The following is a 23,071-nucleotide window of genomic DNA, read 5'->3' as shown; positions in this document are numbered from 1 at the left end:
GTAGTACCATAGTTTTTTTTTCCAATTTGCATCAGTAGCTTAACGTCCCATGTTTTTTTTTATAAAGAAATAAAACAAATTTGCAATCGAAATTTGAAGAAAGTATCATTTTTGTACATTCCGGTTAAAAAAAATGCTAGCATTATTTGCATTTGCTGGTATTGCAAGTACGGCTATTGTACTGTACTCTTTTGAATCTATACTATTATTTTTCTGCTTTTTTTCAACATTGTACAAGCAATCCAAAAAATAATTCGTTGATGAAGGAAGTCTATTTGCGATCACATGAAATTGACTTCGAACACGCAACACTTCGAAATAAAAAAAGTGTTACCAAAGTCGCCTTTTGGGGTGAATATCGCTCCCGTTATAGCCAGGTGGTAGTTTTGATGACGTTGGCTCGGTGCCTCCAACTAAAGAAGGGGGTATCTACCGTTGTGTTATTTGATATCGTTGATGTATCTAGTTTGGAGAAACATGTGAAAGCAAAAAGATATGATTGAAGTAGTTGAAGGTAACAGGAAAACCGGAACAAAAAATACTCACCTTAACTCCCGACATTTGGTATAGCGCTTCCGACCAGAGGTTTCCGGTACAATATAATTTACGTATTGTTAACAGTTGGAAAAAATATGTCATAAAACATTTGGTGTTATATTATATATAACAGTAATGGTATATCTCTGGGGCGGTCGGGTGGCCGAGGCGATGACGGCACCGGTCTTCACAAGGCAAGACCGGGGTTCAAATCCCATCCAGACCGTATCCTGACTGGTTTACTATGGGTAAAATTAAGTCACAGAAAGTCAGAAATGGCAGGCCGAGACCGCTCGAGGTTGTAGTGCCAAGGAAGAAGAAGAATGGTATATACATATACAGTGTAGATAAATTGAAAGGACCGTTTATTTAGTTTTTATTTGAACTTTAAGTATGGAGGCATCATCATCGCATGTATTGAGAAGTTATAAATTTACAAATACTAACAGGACTTAACTTAATAACTTATAGCAATACGGCCAGGCCGTCCTACATGAATAAAAAAACTTAATAACTTTTCCCGTTCTGTTCAGATGTTGTTGAACCCATATGCGTTTATTGTTTGTCAAAGTGCCCACATTGTTTAATACATTTTTGTGAAGCAGTGTTATATATATATATATATATATATATATATATATATATATATATATATATATATATATATATATATATATATATATATATATATATATATATATATATATATATATATATATATATATATTTGTATATAAACTGTAAATGACTATCTTATACGTTCTCTAAATTGTTTAAATTTACCAATGAAATGTACCAGAAATTAAAAAGTGTAGATTTATTTCTTCGATTAGTTTCCTATAACAAGGCTTATAACAGTGATTGTAACTTCGTAAAGTAGGTGCTACCCAAATTTTACCCTAACTCAATACTGTCGAGCACCCCAAACGTATATGATCTAGACGATGGCATTAGAAAAAGTGAGATAGATCTTATAATCTTGACGCTATCGCAAAAATGCAAATAGGAATACTGTTTTAACATCAGTGTATAATGTGTAACCTTCTCTGTCGTTCGTAAACGCTAATGTTTTCCGTGATTGGATGATGTGTTTTCTTGCGTAAAGAATCTCTCATGCATGATTGGGTGCATTTACTTCTTTGCTGTTGGTGGATTTTTTCTGGATTCGCTCTTAGCGCGATTCCTTCACTTCGTCTCACTGAAAGGATGGTATTGCACATTTACACAGACATATACACTGGTATATATACATATATGTATATATACATATATATGTATACATATAAACATATGTACAAATATATATATATATATATATATATATATATATATATATATATATATATATATATATATATATATATATATATATATATATATATATATATATATATATATATATATATATATATATATATATATATATATATATATATATATATAATTTGATTAATTAATGATGACGGACCGATGCCGTATTGTCACCACCGCATGTGGTTAATGTGAGTTAAATTCACGAAAAAAATGGAACAAAATTAACAAAATTAACTAGGCATTCCCTCCTAGTAATTTGCCATATCCCGGGCATGCTCGGTTGTGCAGGGAAGAATGTGGTTGTTGTCCATTTCTATTGCTTGAGTTTGTGTGTGTGATGTATGTTTTTTATTCCGGTTCTTTTGCTGTGGCTATGGCTTCGATGGGGGTTGGATCGTTCCGGTTGTCTATTGTAGAGTTGTGGTGTGGATCTGGACTGAAACAAACAAGGCCACTTATTTGGACAGTACAACTATACATTTTTCTGCGTGCAATGATCTCCAAGTAGCCCAGCCATGACACAGCCTATGATCGACCAAGTCAACATCGGGATCAAAAGCAATCGGCGAATTGCATCTCGCAACAGCAGGATTGACTCCACTGCTTATGAGGCTGTACCCGTCGACCACTCCCGAACCCAACGTCCCCAGCCAACCCCGCTGTACCAAAGCTAGACTGATTTGTAGCATACTCTTATATATATATATATATATATATATATATATATATATATATATATATATATATATATATATATATATATATATATATATATATATATATATATATATATATATATATATTAGTTTTACTTTTTGATTCCCTCAAACTTCGTTTAGTTTTGAGCTGTTTCAAATTACATTTCAAGAAAAAATAACTTCATAAATTGGTAAGACTTATATGTCGTGTTAGGTCGTATTGCTAACAAACCGAAAATTATAATAACAATCACTAATGATTTAATTGTGTTTAAAATTGTAATGAGATTGTGTATTTTTATTGTTAAATTGGTTTGCATTTTGTTCAAGCATTAAACATTTTCAATCGATAAGATTTCTAAACTCAAAGAGAAGTCGTTGCGTGAATTTATTTATGTATATATATATATATATTTTTTTTTTTCAATCTCAAATTCTCTGTGGTCTATAGATATAATAGCTCCAAAGCAAACCACCAAAAGCCATCACAAACAAGTTACGCTTCTAATGATGAATAGCATAGCTGTTGAACAGCCGTGGCTAATTGTGTCTTTACGCAAGAATTATGAACAACAGTAATAAAATACTTCCGCATCACGCATGCACCCTTTATTTTCACATTCTATCGTTTTTTAACTGTTATGTGGGGAGGAAATGAGATACTGTTGGTGTAGAGAAACGAAAGAAATAAAAGGAGAAAGAGAAATAGCGAGAAAGCGAAAGCGGGAGAGAAAAGCAGGTCAGAGAAAGCGAGAGAGATATATGCGAGAAACACTGAGAGGGAGAGACAATGTGTAAAGCAGTGTTATTCGTTTGTTTGCACTTTTGCGTAGAGGTGCCGACGAACGATGCCGCATTTAACTCTTATTCAAGCGGGAGCAGAAGTGCTGAAGTGTGTATGCTTTTTTATTTTCCCCTTTTCGCTTGTTACAACTTATCTTTATCTCTCTATTTGCTAAGAACAGTTTTTTGTGTTTCATAGGAACGGATAAAGCATTGGCGTAATAAAGTCAAGTATCGGGTTTAATCACCCTTAGCCGTGAGTTCTATTCGCAAACAGATATTTATATGCATATATATATATATATATATTTATATATATATATATATATATATATATATATATATAGAGAGAGAGAGAGAGAGAGAGAAGAGAGGGAGAGAGAGAGAGTACTACCTTTATTTTTGGTTTAACAAATTTCCATAGTTCATTTTTAACTTTTTTTTCTATTGATATCTTCAAGAACTTCAGCATTCATAGTCTAAATGATCACTTAAAATACCTGAATGAAATTTTATTTGTAACCGAAGTCTATAACATTCGTCCCTATAATCTGATTTATAAGTATTTATAAGTCTATGAGCCCTTGACCTCAATTAAATGAGAAATCATACAATCAATTTCATTAGTATTGCATTACTACATAAACGCTACTTGAATAACAAAAATCTAAATCATTATTGACCTGCGGTGTAAATAAACTACAACCGGTAGCACGTTAATTGTTTACTTAACTTAGAAGCCTGAAAAAACTTAAAAATTTACATTTTTAAATGTCCAGGAAGATGGTCGTCAGTTTTTGTAATAAGAGCTGATATTTTATGCAGATTATTTGAAAGTAAAATGTCAAGTGTCGAACAAAATCGACATGACTCGGAAAATAGAATATAGGTGTATAAGGATGATGTACAGTAAAGATTTCTTTTTGTACATGATCATATAGTGTTTTTCTAGCAGAGTTTGTACTTGCATAGTTCGTACATGCTCTATTCTGCGTACATGCGTTGAAATTCCCGCTAATTATCTTGCCAGATTTATAATTTGTCAAAGCGATCAAATCAGATAAGCAATGCCTTATATTTTTGTTTCGACCCGGATGATACGCAGTGATTACTCTTACACTTTGTTCACTATCGAGTGTGCATAGCTATCCGTATTTGTTTATTTTGTTTATTTAATTAAAATCGCCTTCTCTCCTCCCCTGTTTAATTAAAATCGCCTTAATCCTTCTCGACATTTTCGGCGAACATAATTTTACGTTTAACATACTTTATTTTTAACGCACAACATTTGTCTCAAAATGTTTACTCGTATCAGTGTCTCTGCCGCAGACACTCTCGATTCAAACGTCTCTCTGACCATGTTGAGGAGACGACACATAGAGACGAATGGGTACACGAGCCAAACAAGGTCCAGGGCTCCGCGATTGAAAGCATTACACGAGACCGAAGCGACCTGGCTGGCACGTATATATCCACCGACGAGAGGAGCGCTGGACAATCTATGGTACAGTTTTTTTGATTATTCATAAGGGACGGCCTGGTTTTATTGCTTATGGTACAGTTTAGGATTCCAACAATGAAGACAAGTCTGGCACGTTGAATGCGTTCGTCGAGCTCTAGAACCCCGAGCATTAGACATCTGGTCTTATAGTACGATCGCAGTAGCGTAGAGCGAAGCGCGTAGCGCGTGATTGGAATGAATCAAACGCCAAGGAACGGGAACGTTGTTTAAATTGTTTAAGTAACGAGATTTTTTCGTATGATCTGTATCCGATTTTACTAAAATAGTAACTTGAAGATCGCTTTAATTTGATATTGTTACGCAATTTGTTGAAAACTTCTCCTACGGTTGGAATCATTTCGTCATGATTAAGAAGCTTCTGATTTCCTGATTCCCACTTGAATACGGAACATGTTTCCCTATCCATGATGATGTTGCTGGTTCCTGCTTCACTCGTGCATATGTGCAAGAAGGATGAAGCTAGTGAAGGGAAAGTACCGTTGTACCTGCTGGTTCGGAGCAAATACAATAATGTAACGCACCTGACCCGGTCCAAATATGAAAAATACCTGTATACAACAGGTACAAATTTATCCCTATTCTTGGAAAGAGTTTAGAAATTTGTTAGAATTTTTAGACAAATCATATTTTTTTACATTTTTTATTTTACTTTTAATAAAATCAACTTGATGTTATGAAAACAAAATTTCACTGGTGACGACCAGTTACTTGTCTCGGTAACGAAAACGTTGATCGTTACTTGTTCCTGGCAAAACGCGTGAGAGCAACAGAGAAGTCATATTACACACATATGGCTCGCACAAGGGTAACTGAGAGAGCAACGAATACATGTCCTGGTAACTAAATGCGCGGATCGTTACTTGTTCCTGGCAAAACGCGTGAGAGCAACAGAGAGGTCTTATTACACACATATCGCTCGCACAAGGGTAACAGAGAGAGCGACAAATAGATGTCCCGCTAATGAAATGCGGATCGTTAATTGTTCCTGGCAAAACGCGTGAGAGCAACAGAGAAGACGTATTTGACACATAGGTCTCGCACAAGGGTAACAGAGAGAGCAACGAATACATGTCCCGGTAACGAAACGCGGATCGTTACTTGTTCCTGGCAAAATGCATGTAATAAAGAAGTAAAATACTTGTTTTTTATTTACTTATTTTTAATTTTAGTATGACGGCTAGCACTGTATTATCAACATCGCAAGTGTTGAAAAATTACATATACATGAAAATGACAAAAAACATTAATTAACATGGCATTTCTTCCCTGTTTTTTGTCTTATCCCTGGCATACTCGGCTGTGGATGAGTGGAGATTGCAGTGTGGTTGTCCAGATCTATTGCGGTGGTTCTATTGAAGTACTATTGGAGGATGTTCGATGTTTTCGTACGTGTCTATTGCTGTCTGTTGATACGATGGTGGTAGAGGTGTGCTTGTAAAGTACACTAATTGTATTTTTTTTGGAAAGTTTTGGCAGGATATTTAAATGATTTAACAACATCTAAACAATTATTTCAGTGATCAGGTATTAACGAGCAATATGCAGAAAGAGTAATGAACCTTTTATTCGAAGTGATATGGCGGCGAAGAGGAGTAATTAAATTTTATTTTTTGTGTCAAACATTTCTGCGCGCCCCACCGTACCCTCATAAGCCCCCAGTCAAGGACAATAATTTCCCTTTCCCTTTTACTTATTCACCTTTTGCCATAATCAATCCATGGTAATAAAAAAGTTTAATGATATTTCTTGACCAAATGATAAAAAAAAGTAAAAACAATGAATTGGTTTTCGTTCCCGAGCGTAAAAACCTTGCGGATTTTTCGCATTCACCTTTTAAAATTGCACAAAAAATGCATGTCATGTTATTCAACATGCAGGTCCAAAGTAACCAGGTTTTCGTTACCGGTACTTTTTCTAGCAAACCAAGTACCAGTCTGTTACTTATTTTTCGGTACTTTTCCCATCACTAGATGGAGCACTAGATGGAGATATTTTCCACTTTCTTATCGGCTTAAACCCGTCATAATAAATAAATAAATAAATAAATAAATCCACTTTCTTATACACGAACAGGTTTTTGGAAGATTTTTGTCAGTCGTTGTAAACCTTGCATACCCGAATGAGTATCATATATATATATATATATATATATATATATATATATATATATATATATATATATATATATATATATATATATATATATATATATATATATATATATATATATATATATATATATATATATATATATATATATACAGTATATATATACAGTGATCGACAATAGCATAAGACCACTTCTACACCCGATTATCAAACGACTGCTTTCGATATTTCTTCTAGGTATAATCAAACAAAACTATGGCAGCAGCATCCTCAACATCTTAAGCTTTTCTTCCATTTAAGTTTTTTTTACAAAATTTCACAAATCATTGAAAAAAAAACTTAAATTAAGTTAATAAAATGTGACTTAAAAAAATCTAACGTTTATGATAACAAAGCTAGACAATGTGAAGGGTAAAAACTAGAAAGAGCGGATGTGCAAAACTATTAAAAAAAAATTTGTTCGATTTTTAAGTTTGATGAATCGACTTATGTTTTGTATAACATGTTTTGGTCATACTTTCATTTGAGTAACAAAAAGATACTTAAAATTGATATTTCCATTGGGACAATGATAGAAACCGTTCTGCCAACATCTGAAACTAAATTTTGCAGAAAAAACTAAGTCAATCCGTTGAAAATTGACACCATAACCTCAGTTTTACGATTTTAAAACATCAAGAGGTCTTATTCTATTGTTGGACACTGTGTATATATATACATATATATATATATATATATATATATATATATATATATATATATATATATATATATATATATATATATATGCATATATGTATATATATATATATATATATATATATATATATATATATATATATATATATATATATATATATATATATATATATATATATATATACACACATATACATACATATATATACATATATGTATACTAAGCCAGAAATGGCAAGCATAACATAAAGTGTAAGAGTGAGAGAGAAAGAGAGAGATAGATAAAACTTTCGAATACATGAATGAGGGACAAGCGTCATGATGAACACTTGCAATTAATTTCTTGATCTTGGTTTTCTTTGATACTACAACCGAGAGGTCTTTACCTCTTGGCATTTTTGGCTTCCTTGACTTGAGCTTATTCGTTGTGGATATTCAGTCCAGCGTACGGAGATCAATTAATATCATAATTTGTGTTAGCAATTTTTAGCAATTATAATATTAGTTATTATCCACAACATGGATAATAACTCGAGAATAAAACCAATTATAGCATATTTTGCGGACATGAACCGCACTTTCCATTGTTTTTGTGCATAAAAATGACAGTTGAACTGAGAAAATCCTTAAACAGCTCAATTTTTGGAAATGGTTAGTCCTGTGTACGGGGATGCGGTGCGGACGGGATTCGACACCCGGTACTGGCCTGTTGTTCTGGTCTAGTACCATTTATCGTCTCGGCGGACATTTATCGTAACCAACATTAACATTAATGTTATTTAAAACCAAATGATGTACATAGTAAAATCGTTAAGCGCTTTGTTTATTTTGCACTGCTGTCCTTACTACCGGCAATTTATCGTAAATCGTTGGCGAGCGAACTGCGCATTCACGTTCAAAGTGGTCACAGCAGAACAGAATAGTAAAAAACGGAGACTCGAAAGCAGAGCCTTTCATTAAGAAATAGAAGAATAAGCTCTTCAAATTGATGTCTAGAGGCATGACCCAAGAGGTCGTTAGGCCAAAGAAGAAGGAGATAGTTTCTCAAATTATTAGAAATACACCAATAATGTTCACCTGAAATTGTACTTAATATGTAAAATTTTCGTTGAAAAATATGTTGCATACAATGCATATGGTTTGTATGTGGATAATTCCTTAGGATCAAGGTATCAAAGAAGCAGTCTTGACAATGATTTAATACCAAACGTAGTGCACTGTCCGTTACGAACATACCACGGACCACTGTCGGTGTACAAGACGGGTAGACAGGACCGTTGGTAGACGAGAATTGAATAATTTTAATATGCAGGATTTAGAAAAGAAAAAAGATGTATCAAAATAAATGAAAAATAATAATAAAAGAATAAAAGATATTAAAACATTTTGAAATAGAAAATAATTACCGATATAAAAGAATGGTAAAGCGTAAAGTAAAAACGTATTTGTAATATGCGCAGATTATAAAACGAAACATGAAGAACAGAAACGAAATGTATGAAAAGATCATAAGGCGAATGACATAAAAAAGAACAGAGTATTGTTTAGACACGACTTGTCCAAATACAGACTAAGCTGGAAGAAAAAAAGAGGATGGAGCAGACTGTAATGTACGTAAAGTGTCAGAAACTGGGAAAATATTAATCTTTTTGTACTAAAAGTATAGGAAAGAGAGTTAACGACAGTAATGTGCCACACCAATCACCAAAAGTATATACAGCCACATTCCTACTTACGCGGAAAATGGGGATCAGAAAAATCAGAATATCTTGTATTTCTGCGTAACTTGTATACTGCTTGACATATCGTTTCTTCTTCTTTCTTGGCCTAACGGCCTCTTACGTCATGCCTGCCATTTCTGGCTTACTAGACTTAATGATACCACATAGTGTGAAGACCGGCGACGCTGTCGCATCTACCATCGGGCCGCCACACATCGTTTACACATGGCATTAAGAGATCGAATTCTAATTTACACATTTTTTCTACTATGACAAAAAAAAAATAATAAAAAATAATCAAACTTAATCGAATATATTATTCGGTGGTGACAATACGGCATCGGACCATCATAATGAATAAATAAATACTTAAATAAATAAATCGAATATATTTAATACATATTCTATAAAGCAATTCCAATTTTCGTGGGGCATTCACGCCTTATTTGAAGATCTGATTTAATCTATCAATGCATAAAGCAGATTTTTCTGGTTTTTACTCAAGATTGAAATCTACATAATAAATTCTGTCAAATTTGAAAATCCGCGTTGCTCCAAAACCCCGTAGCTCGAGCTCGAAAGTGTGGAAATTACTCTATTGTATACAAACAAAGGAAAGAGCAGAAAAATTACTTCAGCGTTGCTGTACTTCAGATCCCCAGAAAATAAGCAAAAGAAGTTTTATATTTACCTAGTAGACGGCTAGTCAATTTATACTATGCGGAATATGATTATGGGGCGGTTCGGTGGCCGAGGCGACAACGGCGCCGGTCTCCACACGGCAAGACCGGGGTTCAAATCCCATTCGGACCGCCTCCCCGTACGCAGGGCTGACTACCTTGCTACGGGTTAAATTAATTCACAGAAAGCCAAAAATGGCAGGCCGAGACCTCGCGAGGTTGTTAGTGCCAAGGAAGAAAAAGAAGAAGAAACTATGACGACAAGCCAAATTGTCAACACTGCATGTCCTGACGATTATAAATTCACAAAGTTTACAAGGCATTTCCTGCTTGTTATTAGATTATTAGAATTAGTAGATGAGCCTCATGTAAGCCAGGTCTCTGGTCGCCAATACCTCGTGAAATCCGTCACGTTAAATCGTATAACGTATAAATCAAGAGTTATACGCTGTAGATGAGCATTCAACGCGAAATGATTCGACATAAGTCGAGACATCATGCGTATGAATGCCCGGTCTACAGAGAGCCCATCGAACCAAGGCCGCAGGGACACTTGCGGAGAGATCGAGAAAAGGAATCGCCCGAGTTCGTCCGCTTCCCACATGTTCTACCAGTGAGACAGGAAAAGTTGTTGTGCCTTCTCGTAGTCTGGAATTCTTTAATGAGAAGGTACCCAAATTAGCGGTATCCTGAACGTCTTGCTGAACATTGAGCCAAGCATTTAAATGATTTTTATGGTAAGGCAATCCTGACTCTTAACAGTCTTCGGGGATCTTAGTGCTTCAATAGCGCTAAGGCTATCTGTAAAGATGAAGTACTGATCCGAATGTCTCACTGCTATCATCAAAAGTGCGTACAAGATTGCGGCTAGTTCTGCAATGTAAACACTCAACACATACTGCAATTTGAAATGTGCATCGCTAAAAACACCGACGCCGGTGCCTTCATTAGAGGATGATCCATCCGTGTAATTCTGGCTTATTTGGTCTAAATGGCCATACTTATCCCTGAAAATGCCCGGATCTACCATCGGGCGAAGATCATTCGGTATGGTCTTAATTTCCTCGTGCAACGAGGAGTTCGTTGTTAGAAGGGAGCTGTAGGTCTCAGGAAGGGCAGCACGGTTTAATGTCTGTGGAGCGCTAGGATGCACTTGTAGGGCAACAAAATCTTCGTAGATTTTCAAGATTTTGCTCTTAGAACCTGTCTCTAGAAGCGCTTTAAAATTTTCTTCGATCAAGGGATTTGATACTGAAGAACGGACTAGAAGGCGAAGCGACAGCATTTCAAAACGAAGTTTTAGCGGCATCACTCCGGTTATCACTTCTAGGGTGTGATGAAATGTTGTGTGTTGATTTCATGCTCCCTATCGCGAGTCTAAGACAACGATACTGCAGCCTCTCTAGTTTGAGGATATGCGTGATGGATGCCCAATGGAAGCATATGCTTCCATATTCCAACACGGATAGTACCGTTGTCTTATACAGTCGCAGGACGTCTGATAGATGTGCGCCCCACCAGAATCCTGTGACTGTCCTAAGAAAGTTGATTTTTTTGCTGCATTTTTACACCAGATGGGTGATTTTTGTACTCCAGTCTAGCCTTGAGTTGAACCAAACACCAAGGTATCGAAAATTGTCGGTAGTTGATATCTTTGCACGGCACAAGAGGATGTCTTCAGGCCACTGAGCAAAAGATGTCATTGGATTGGCAAGAGGACATTGATGTTTTTGTTATCTGTTTTAGCCTTTGTCTATGTAATTATTTCATAGTATGGAATGCATTTTTTTCTAACTTTTTAGTACTCCTGAAAGTACTGATAGATGATATCAAATCCCGAGATAGATGATATCAAAGGGTAAAAAAGTTTTATTATAAATTGCAACGGAAAAATACTTGACCATCTTCAAACTGTGTCACTGTATTTCATACTATGCCTATGTTCAGTTGTTAGGGCATTTGTGAGTAAATTCTCTACAATTTGCTTTTAAAAATAGAGTTAGCCATTTTTTATAATTCGTGTTTCTAATATTCACATTATTTTGCTTTGATTATTTAATTCCGTCTTTTTTAAACACAGCGCATTTGAACAATCATTTTACCGTCAATCATGAGCAAACCGTAATCGTCCTCAACAAGGACTTCGTTCGCCTAGATTTGATTCGTTGCTCATTTCAGAATGTGGTCATTTCTCCTTAAAAAATACGTCATCCCGATTCACATCACCGGTGAAATCAATCCATCATCATTCTGTCTTACGTTGTAAGTCAATGTTGGCATAGTTTTTTTTATTATTTCACGTAGTGACGGTCAGGCCGTATATCTTATCGACGATATTTAATACTAACATAAAAATTCATGGATCTTATATGCTATTTAGAAAGGAGACATTTCCTTCTCCAGTCATTGAAATAAACCTTATCCCGGGTGGACTCGGTAGGGGGTAAAAGGTTCTGTTGGTCGTGCGGGATTCGGGAACATCGTCGGGTTGGCGTGACGTGGTTCCGGGATAGAAAGCAGGCTTTATAATGTTGAGCTTCGGAATTTCAGAGTGTTGGCAAAGTTTTTCAAGGCAAAAGAATTTATTTTGACGTGAGCTTCGAATCGAATATCTAGCTTACAGAGGACAATCTGAATGGTATCGTGTATAGATACATACAGTTTATTGATAGTTCAATTATGCATCACATATTGCAAAAATGTGGCAGGTAAAGTGCGGCTGCAACTGTGATATTATCCAATCCTAATCCTACGGTTTGTAAAACTATATAACAAATTTACTACAACCGCTTTGCGGTCTTGGCCTGCTGCAACAATCCTCGATACCGTTCACGGTTTAGCGCCGTACTTATCAGACGCTAGAACCGCTTTGCGGTCTTGGCCTGCTGCAACAATCCTCAATACCGTTCACGGTTTAGCGCCGTCGTCTGCCAATCCGTTATCCCACCCGTTCTGGCGGACGCATCAACGCCATCATTCCATCTCAATTTGGGCCTACCACGCCCCTCTGTCCGTGTGGGCAACCTGAAATGACTGTACGGGCTGAGTCGTCCAGTGTCATTCACATGACGTGACCAGCCCACCGGAGCCTGGCGAGTCTAATTCGCTCCACGATGGTGAGATCATCGTACAGCTCGTAAGGCTCGTTCTTGTATCGGCTCTCCCATTGTCTTTCCACCCATACAGGGCCAATAATCCTTCTGAGCATCTTCCTCTCGAACGCGGCTTAGAGGGTTTTACCAGTTTTGGACATAGTCCATGTCTCGGAGGCGTATGTGAGTACTGGGACTATAAAAGTTCTGTACAGTCCCAGCTTCGTCCGTCGCGACAGGTATTTAGAGTGGAGAAGTTTCCTCAGGCTGTAGTATGACCGGTTGGCAGCCAGCACCCGTGTGCGTAACTCAATATCAATGTTGTTGTCGGTGCTGACTTTTGACCCCAGGTAGGTGAAGTTTTGAACGACTTTGAAGGTGCGGTCCCCTATCTGTACATCACCCCTGCGTAAATCAGTGTTTGTTAGCAGGGCCGCTGGTGGTGCCACCATCATTTTGGTTTTCGCCTCGTTAATCTCCAACCCGATGTTCTGTGCAGCTTGCTCGAACCTTTTATAAGCTTCTACTACGTAGGAGAGCCTCAAACCAATGATGTCTATGTCATCAGCAAGCTTCCACCTCCGAGTCGCGGATGGCTCTAGTGCCAGATTGAAAAGGAGAAAGGAAAGCCCATCTCCCTGGCGCAGGCCCTTGGTGGTAGCAAAGGGCCCTGAGAGTAGATACCAAATTTATAAAATTATTTAAGATCCAAAGCGATTATTTTGTAAACAATCAAAGCAATTCCTTCTACACGCACCTTCAAATTGACGTGGAGTTTTAATCCTAGCCAAATTAACTAAAACCTTCAATTTCATAGAATCGTGATACATGCACCATAGCAGTATCCTCTCAATCTCTGTTTAACGCAACCTCGTTTTATAATGCCAGGATCGCGGCGACAATTAACCCGCATTACATCCTTGCATATTTTAATAGGCTGTTAAGCCTGATGTGAATTTTGTCTACAAGAAGGGAACAAAAGTTCGTGTTAGTTGAAGCTGTAATTTTGCTGATGTAATGCAGTCTGATAGATTTTTAGATGCCCTATTTCATCTTAAACAATAGTTTTTTTCTCGAAAGTTCTTGTGATTGAGAACAATAGCTACAAACGTTAAAAATAGCAGTAGCAATCAACAACAACGGCTGCAACAGCTTGAGCGTTACATCATGCCTCCTGGCGCATTGTGATGGTTGATTGTTATTATTGTTATAAATATTTAAGAGCACAATTAAGCGTACCCTTACAAAGGTAATGCAGTTATGGTTTCGATTTTGAATTACGTACGGCAATGAATCAGATGAAGGAATCACATGCCATGAAATGGATAATTTACCTACGTAGAAGTAAAAGAGAGGGTACAAATTGCAAAGTCATTACAATTTCCTAAATAATTAATATGCTATTGCATTTGAAGGATAGCTGTTGTTTGGCACTGTTGGGGCACAATTCATCTATAGTTGTGCTGACAATTGTTTCTTTCCCATTAACGTACTTGTTATAATCAATCTTGAAAAAAAAATTCAACAGAGCTATTGATATGATAGAACAACGCAAGCGACTGTTATTATAACGGCAGAGGATGACAGTAGAAAACAACATGGCAAGAGCATTGCGCTTAGAACAACAGCGGCACATGATACAACAACGGCAGCAAATGATTGTACGTAACCTATCTGAAGAACAGTCTGGCGCATATAAGCTCTCAAAGATGTATATGAAAGCCTAGATGAGATGAAAGCAAGATGTGCTTAAGTTTTTGCTTCTTCTTTCTTGGCTTAACGACCTCTTAGGTTACGCCTGCAATTTCTAGCTCACTAGACCCATTGATACCGCATAGTTGGATAGTCAGTCCTCACTATGGCCCAGATGGGAATTGAACCCCAGTCCTACCGTGTGAAGACCGGCGTCGCTGTCGCACGTATCATCGTCCATGTGCTGATTAAGTTCTATATATTCAAGCATAATATTTAAAAAATACGTAATACGCACTCGAGTTGTAGTTGTAATAAGAGAAGTTTGGATTGCTCTTCTTCTTCTTCCTTGGCACTATATTCATGAAAGGTCTCAGGGTGCCATTTCATTTTACCCGTAGCAAAGTATCTGGATGCGATTTAAACTCCGGTCCTGTCGTATGAAGACCGGCGTTGCTGTCGCTTCGGCCACCGGACCGTCCCATTGTTCTATCATAAGAAAAAAAATTGTATTTATATACAGTCAATGTAAATTAATTTGGGGCTGTCCGCTAACCAAGGAAGTAGCGGCTTCGGTCTTCGAATATTAATTATTAACTTTTGCTTCATTCTTCTGTTTTCCTTTTTCACTTCTAATACAACGTCACTCATGATGTAGGTTACAATCTAATCAAAAGAAAATTGTTGATGGTTGATTGTTTCCCTTCTATAACAACTAACATCGGATTGCTGTTGTGCGAATGATATTTATTACTGTTTTTACTTTTCGTGAAAGAGAATTCGAAGCAAATGAGCCAGGAAATCAACATTTTTATCTATATATAACTTTATAACTTTATATATTATCTATTTTTTAAATAGAAACGTTAACTTTGAGGAAACTCTTGCCCAAATTTACATTTGTCTAGAGCAAACTCTCTTTCCCATCAATCCATGAATATAAAAATACGAGGTTTTGAATCAACTGTTTTTAATCCTTTTGTGCAAACCATCGTGAATTATATTCGTTTTATTATCTAGTTTTAAGCAATACGGTCATGTCGTCCTTCATTAATAAAAATCCTATTGCGCAAATGAAGTCGAAAATTAGTAAACTGTCACAGTTAGGAGAGCCTTAGACGAAAGGAAGTATTTCATTGGTCTTAAAACGCTTAAATCTTCTTTGTAATAGTATCAGGGCTGTCCAATGCATAATACCAGTAGGACAATGCAACAGAATTTTTTTATTCGGTTAGACTAGCCTGGCCGTGATCATTACGAACTTAATAAAATGATGATTAGATAAAAAAAATTGTTCATTTAAATACAAAATCAAGTCCCTGAAAGCTATAAATGGCAGGTTGAGACCTTTTAAAGTTATAGTGTAAGAAGAAAGAAAAATGTAGAGATTATGATTTAAGTATCAAAATGGGTTAAAGACAATCCATTCTGAAGATAATTATATGCCCATGGAGCAAAAGCTCTAACGGGGATGACACACGTTTTGTTTTTATTACAATTATTGATAAAATTTTTAGCTATGATCTAACCGAAACTGCTAAAAATGTTACAGTAAGTGACACTTGAGGTTCAATCAATTTATCACCATCACCAACATACATAGCGTGTTCTTAAGGTTCTTGATTCGTTCGTTGCTATATATCCTCGAACTTACGTCCACATTTGCGAATAAAAAAAATGTTCCTGACGTCATTTTCTGATCATAAGTGGTTATTGGCTAATAACACCTGATAGAAACATAGAACAACATTATAACACCAACAACAATGGTCAACAACATGGGGAAAAAATGCATGAAATAAAAAACAAAATTTGCCGCACAAAAATCTGAGTCTTTTTTTATGGAAAGCGAACAAAAGTATGCAGGATTTCGCCAACTTTCGCATGTTTACGTAATCAAATGTCCATGATGCGTTCAGCTAGAAAATCTGAAAATTTTAGACAGCTTCTGTCAAAAGTTCTAAGAATAACAACATAAAGCTTTAGAAATGCACATCCATATCGAGGAGATACAATGCGTAACAGAACAGTAAGGCCACTTTTTTTAAGAATAACTAGAAAAGAAATGGGTAATGACATGATTTTCTACAAAGTTGTAGAAAGTAAAATGTACGTATTTTTACATATTTTAACGCTTACTAGTACATATTTTTCCATTGAGTTGGATGGACAATGATTCATGTATCATAACTATGAAGAAAATTATGAAAACTCACCGTGTTAAAATTCGGAAAAAATTACAGGTAAACGACCTCTTAGGTCATGGTCATGCCTGCTATTTTTGGCTTCTCTCTCCCTTAGTATTACAACCTCGAAAGGTCTCGTTCTGCCATTTCTGCCAGCTCTGTGTGAGGCATGTGGGAGGCATTTTGAATGGGATTTGAACCCCGGTCTTGTCATGTGAAGACCGGCACCATTATCGCCTATACTACCGGGCAGCCCCAGTTTTGGCTTACTAGACATTTTATAACCGAATAGTTGGATAATCATCATTCTTCGTTATTGGGGAACGGCTCAGATGAGACTTGAACCCAATTTAGAAACTGAGCAGATGAGGGGGGCGGCCGTGCTCGAAAGGGTCCTCGAATTGGCTATGAACTCCCTCTCGCTCAGCCTAATAATTGTGATGCACCTCCCAACTTCTATCTCGGTTAGAACCTCCAAGGTGCTACATCCGCTTCTGGTTATTGATTCTATACCATATTTATACATACTTTTAAAGGTACAACAGCTTTTTGTTAAAAAAATGGATCGAAAGAACCGTATTGAAAACATATTGGGAATAGAAGAAAAAAAGTACTTAATCGAAAATTGAAATGGAAATTGGGGGGTGGGAACCCCACAATGAAAATGCTGACCTGAGGGGAATTTATTGCCAGTTTTGGGTTCCATTAGAGCACGGGGTCCCCCCGCAACTGCTCAGTTTGTGTATCATATAGCTCGCCACTGCTTATGGTACACGAAGTGTTTACCCTCAAGTTCACGCTTCGTTGTCCTTCTGGATTAATGTACTTGGCACTAGGGTAATTGTTCGCTAGTGTACTTGTTTTCATCAGGTACATTAAAACAGCATTATTTTGAAAAAAATCGTACAAGAAATGTTTTTTCAACTTCTTTTTATCAAAAAAATAATATTTATTCTTCCAGTACGAAGTTTTCACTCACTTAAATTGATTTTACCAAAATATTGCGCAGAGCTTAAAACTTTTCGTCCGATTTGCTTTGTGTTTATGATTCGGTAGTTTTCGTGATTATATAGATGCGTTCTGAAAAATAAAATAGATTTAAAATTTATTCAAAGCTCAATGAGATTTTATAAATACGATATTTGATAAATTTTACACTTAAAAACCTGCCCAAGAAAAGGTACAAGGTTAATATTGATTTCTGAGCAATACGGCCAGGCTGTCCTTTATGAATAAAAATAAAATATTTTAGTGAAAAAATGTTATCAAAATTAGTCGCAAGTCGGGTGTTTTGGCCGTCGGCGGATTTTTTTTGCTTGTAATAAATCCAGCACGTGTGGACTATCTTTCTTGGCTTCATCATCATCATATTTTTTCCCACGCAAGTATTTTCCTCGGTTTTGGCTGGTTTCGATAGCTGGCTGGAACTGGTAAAAAGGCACTGAATTAACTACAGCCCTGTATTAACTATGTAGCAATGGATGCCAATCTTACCTATGTTATAATCAACAGAGATGGAAATAAATTGAAGTTGGATCATCCCACGAATATCATCAATCCGCAAGAAGAATCCTTCATGTAAATCGATCATACATAATCATATGATGTGTGCAAAATCCGAATGTGTTAAAAGTATAGGTGTTTTGAACAAAAGTTTTATAGTAGCAATGAAGAAGTGCAATACTGAAAGTGGAAAACAATGTTCCTTAAGTTTATTGTTTGGTATTGGAAAAGGTTTCATTTTCGACAAACAGCGCGCATGACACCCGCAGTCATGAACGGAGAGGAACTGGTTTACGTAAAATTCGACTTCTGGTGCTTTCTTCCAACCAAGGCTGCCACGTTAAGGATAATGGACTGGGTTCACCTCCCCTTTTCAGTACTATCCCACTCAGCTTGCCACTTGCGAACACTGATTGTATTCGAAAGAGTCACACTTTCACCAGAATACCTAAACCTAGAAAAGAAATAATAGGAACTGTCGCGAATAAGGCCAAATTGGGCAATCTTCACGCGACAATTGCATCCGTTTCTATTCCCCGAAAACCAATAATTTAAAGGAAAAAAATGAAAAGCTCAAAGAGGATCTTGGAAATTAAGCAGCAGTGGCCACGGTGGAACTGGACCGCTTTTGATCCTTGGAGACTTTAACTCCCATGGTACAGACATCATCCGAGATATCTGCTACAGATTTGGTTTTTCGATTCTCAACTCAGGAGAGGCAACTAGGATGCAGACACCTCAAAATAGGGCGAGTGCACTGGACCTGTCTCTATGTCCATCAGCAATGGCCCTGGATTTTAGTTGGAAGGTGATCCTGGACCCTATCGGCAGTGACCACATGCCGATAGAAATTTCCTACATCAAGGGAGGATGTCCAGTAGATGTAACACCCGTTAAATGTGACTTAACGAGGAACATCGACTGGACGAGATACGGCGAATTAATAGCCGCTTCGCTTTCTCTTGACTTGGAAGATTTATCTCCTATCAAGGAGTACGAAAAACTTGTTTCAGTGATAAACAAGTGCGCCCTTGAGGCCCAAACTAGGCGCTCCCACCAAGCAAGGACATTTAAAAAACCTCCCACTCCTTGGTGGGACAAGGATTGCCAAGCGGCTTTTACCAAGAAGCGTGAGGCATTTAAAGCCTTCCGGGACACGGGCTCGAGGTCCTTATATGAAAAATATAAAAGACTGGAGAGAACGTGCAAAAACCTGTTGAAGGCGAAGAAAAAGGGTTATTGGCGTAGATACGTCAATAATCTAGACCCCGCCACTTCACTTAATTCGCTTTGGAGAATGGCTAGAAGGATGCGAAACAGCAACAACATCAATGAGAGCGAAAGCTTTTCTGGCGAGTGGCTGTATGAATTTGCCCACAAGCTTTGTCCCGATTTCGTTCCTGCGCAAAGCTTTACACAACATGCGCCTGGTAGTGACCCTAGGATGGACTCACCGTTCACAATGGTAGAGCTATCAAGCAAAAATTCCTCTCCAGGTCTGGATCAGATTGGTAGCAAATTGCTTCAAAATCTTCGCGACGTAGGGAGGAAACGTCTGTTAAGTATTTTCAACAATATGTTAGAGGTCAACAGCGTCCCGCAAGAGTGGAGAGAAGTGAAAGTTGTCACTATCTTGAAGCCTGGCAAACCGCCATCAAGACACGACTCGTATTGGCCAATATCGTTACTGTCGTGTCTGAGGAAACTCCTTGAAAGGATGATTCTTTTCTGGTTAGAAGAGTGTTTGGAATCGAACAACCTTCTCTCAAATACCCAGTTTGGTTTTCGTAAAGCCAGGGGTACTAATGACTGCTTAGCCCTTCTGGTTACAGAAATAGAGCTTGCTCGTGCACGCAAGCAGAACATGGGATCTTTTTTCCTGGATATACAGGAGGCATTTGACTCAGTATCACCATACAAGCTGAGCCAAAAATTAGAAAATGTGAGGCTGAGTCCTTAGTCGAATAACTTTCTGTTCAACCTTTTGTCGGAAAAAGCTATGTATTTCAACAATGGTCATGTTCAGCTAAAGCGGACCAGTTTCCATGGACTAGCACAAGGGTCCTGCTTGAGTCTCCTGCTATATAACTTATATGTCAGTGAAATAGATTCTTGTCTAGCTCCGAACGGCAGCATTAGACAATTGGCAGACGACGGCGTCATATATTTTGCAAGCAGGGACGCCGCCGAAATACAACTGGCTTTACATGCCACTTTGGACAACCTTGCCGAGTGGTCTGAAAACCTTGGTATCAAGTTTGCTGCAACGAAAACTGAGATGGTAGTCTTTTCTCCTTTCAGCGACACGACAAAAAACAGAGAGAATAGACTATTTGACCCGAAAATTGATGTCTTTTTGTACGGTGAAAAGATATCAACTACCGACAATTTTCGATACCTTGGTGTTTGGTTCAACTCAAGGCTAAACTGGAATACACATACCACCCATCTGGTGCAAAAATGCAGCAAAAGTCAATCAACTTTCTAAGGACAGTCACAGGATTCTGGTGGGGCGCACATCCATCAGACGTCCTACGACTGTTTAAGATAACTGTACTATCCGTGTTGGAATATGGAAGCATATGCTTCCATTGGGCATCCAACACGCATATCCTCAAACTAGAGAGGCTACAGTATCGTTGTCTTAGACTCGCACTAGGGAGCATGAAATTTACACACAACATGTCCCTAGAAGTGATGACCGGAGTGATGCCGCTAAAACTTCGTTTTGAAATGCTGTCGCTTCGCCTTCTAGTCCGTTCTTCAGTATCAAATCCCTTGATCGAAAAAAAATTAAAGCATTTCTAGAGACAGGTTCTAAGAGCAAAATCTTGAAAATCTTTGAAGATTTTGTTGCCCTACAAGTGCATCCTAGCGCTCCACAGACATTAAACCGTGCTGCCCTTCCTGAGACCTACAGTTCCCTTCTAACAACAGATTCCTCGTTGCACGAGGAAATTAAGACCATACCGAATGATCTTCGCCCGATGGTAGATCCGGGCATTTTCAGGGATAAGTATGGCCATTTAGACCAATTGAGCCAGTAATACACCGACGGATCATCCTCTAGGGAAGGCACCGGCTTCGGCGTTTTTAGTGAGTCCGCCGAAGCATTTTTTAAATTGCGGGAGCCGTGTAGTGTCTACACCGCAGAACTAGCCGCAATCTTGTACGCACTATTGATGATAGCAGCGAGACCTGCGGATCAGTACTTCATCTTTACAGATAGCCTTAGCGCTATCGAAGCACTAAGATCCCCGAAGGCTGTTTAGAGTCAGGATCTCCTTATCATGAAAATCATAGAATTGCTTGGCTCCATGTTCGACAAGGCGTTCAGGATTTCGCTAATTTGGATACCTTCTCATTGTGGAATTCCCGGCAACGAGAAGGCTTACTCACTGGCCAAACAAGCGTCCAACAAGGCGCATTTTGCATCCGTTCAATCTCGGCCCGAGGGTCTCTTCGCCTACGACAGCAACTTTTCTCTTACAGAGCATGTGGGAGGCGGATGATCTCGGGCGATTCCTTTTCTCGATCTGTCCATGCGGCCTTGGTTCGGTGAGCTCTCTGTAGACATTCCACATTCGACCTGGACAATTTTACTGTAATCTCCACGTATTTTCAACCGAACTTGCCTGGGACGAGGCAAAATAACAGGGAGGGAATACAGGGAGGGAATTTTCATTTTCATTCATCATTTTTGTTTATTGTTTTCACATTTGTAATTAGTTACCACGTGCTGTGTTTACAAATCGGCGTCAAGTAGTCGTTAGTAAAATTTAATTCAATAAACAAAATAAATGAATACTATTAACACCGCTTCCAGGCTATTTTCTGGCCGCAATATTAGCCCCATAGGTGCAGAATATTTTTGAACCTTTTATAATGTCAACAGCAAGCAGTACGGCCAGGTCGTCATAAATAAAAAAAAGTCAACAGAATCGATACGTCTGTTTAAATTCATGCTACTGCGCGAGCAAACAAATATATTTTTACACTCTTCTTCTTCTTCATCTTCTTCTTCTTCCTCTTTGGCACTACAAGTTCGTGAGGTCTCAGCCTACCATTTCTGGGTTTCTGAGACTTTGTTTTATCCGTACCAAAGTACTAGGTCCTGCGTAAGGGGAGGGGAGGAGGTCTTGATGGGATTTGAACTCTGGTCCTGCCGTGTGAAGACCGGCGCCTCTGTCGCCTCGGCCACCGGACTGCCACATTTTTCTTATCTCTTCTTTTTCCCCCATCTTAAAAAACTGATTTGCAAAATTTAATATATACTTTGTGGTACATGTTTGAAAACTCTTTAAAGTAAATAATGGTAAAGCTTCGATCTACCATCGAATAGAAAGCGACTATGTTTGATTGGGCTGTGTTTTGTTGTAGAAGCATTTGTTCCGCACGTACGACCAGGACAGTATTAAAACCTATTTTGCTTGCGGGAACTGCGCTCTCCATTGTTTGTTTTTTGCGGAACTCCTATCGCGATTATCTTTCGCATAAAATATACGTAGCGGAAAAGCATCGAGAGTGATTCTATT

At 37.7% G+C, this 23,071-nt stretch overlaps 1 protein-coding gene across 5 annotated transcripts in view; it reads left to right on the top strand.

Annotated features, from left to right (window-relative positions):
- Positions 1–23,071, top strand: part of LOC118512623 (homeobox protein B-H1-like) — a 76,445-nt gene that overhangs the window by 11,701 nt on the left and 41,673 nt on the right. The gene's annotated exons all lie outside the window — the stretch shown is intronic.

This window comes from Anopheles stephensi, chromosome X (genome assembly GCF_013141755.1).
Source record: "Anopheles stephensi strain Indian chromosome X, UCI_ANSTEP_V1.0, whole genome shotgun sequence".
Classification (NCBI taxonomy): Eukaryota; Metazoa; Arthropoda; class Insecta; order Diptera; family Culicidae; genus Anopheles; species Anopheles stephensi.
This window is presented reverse-complemented; position numbering and strand designations above follow the sequence as displayed.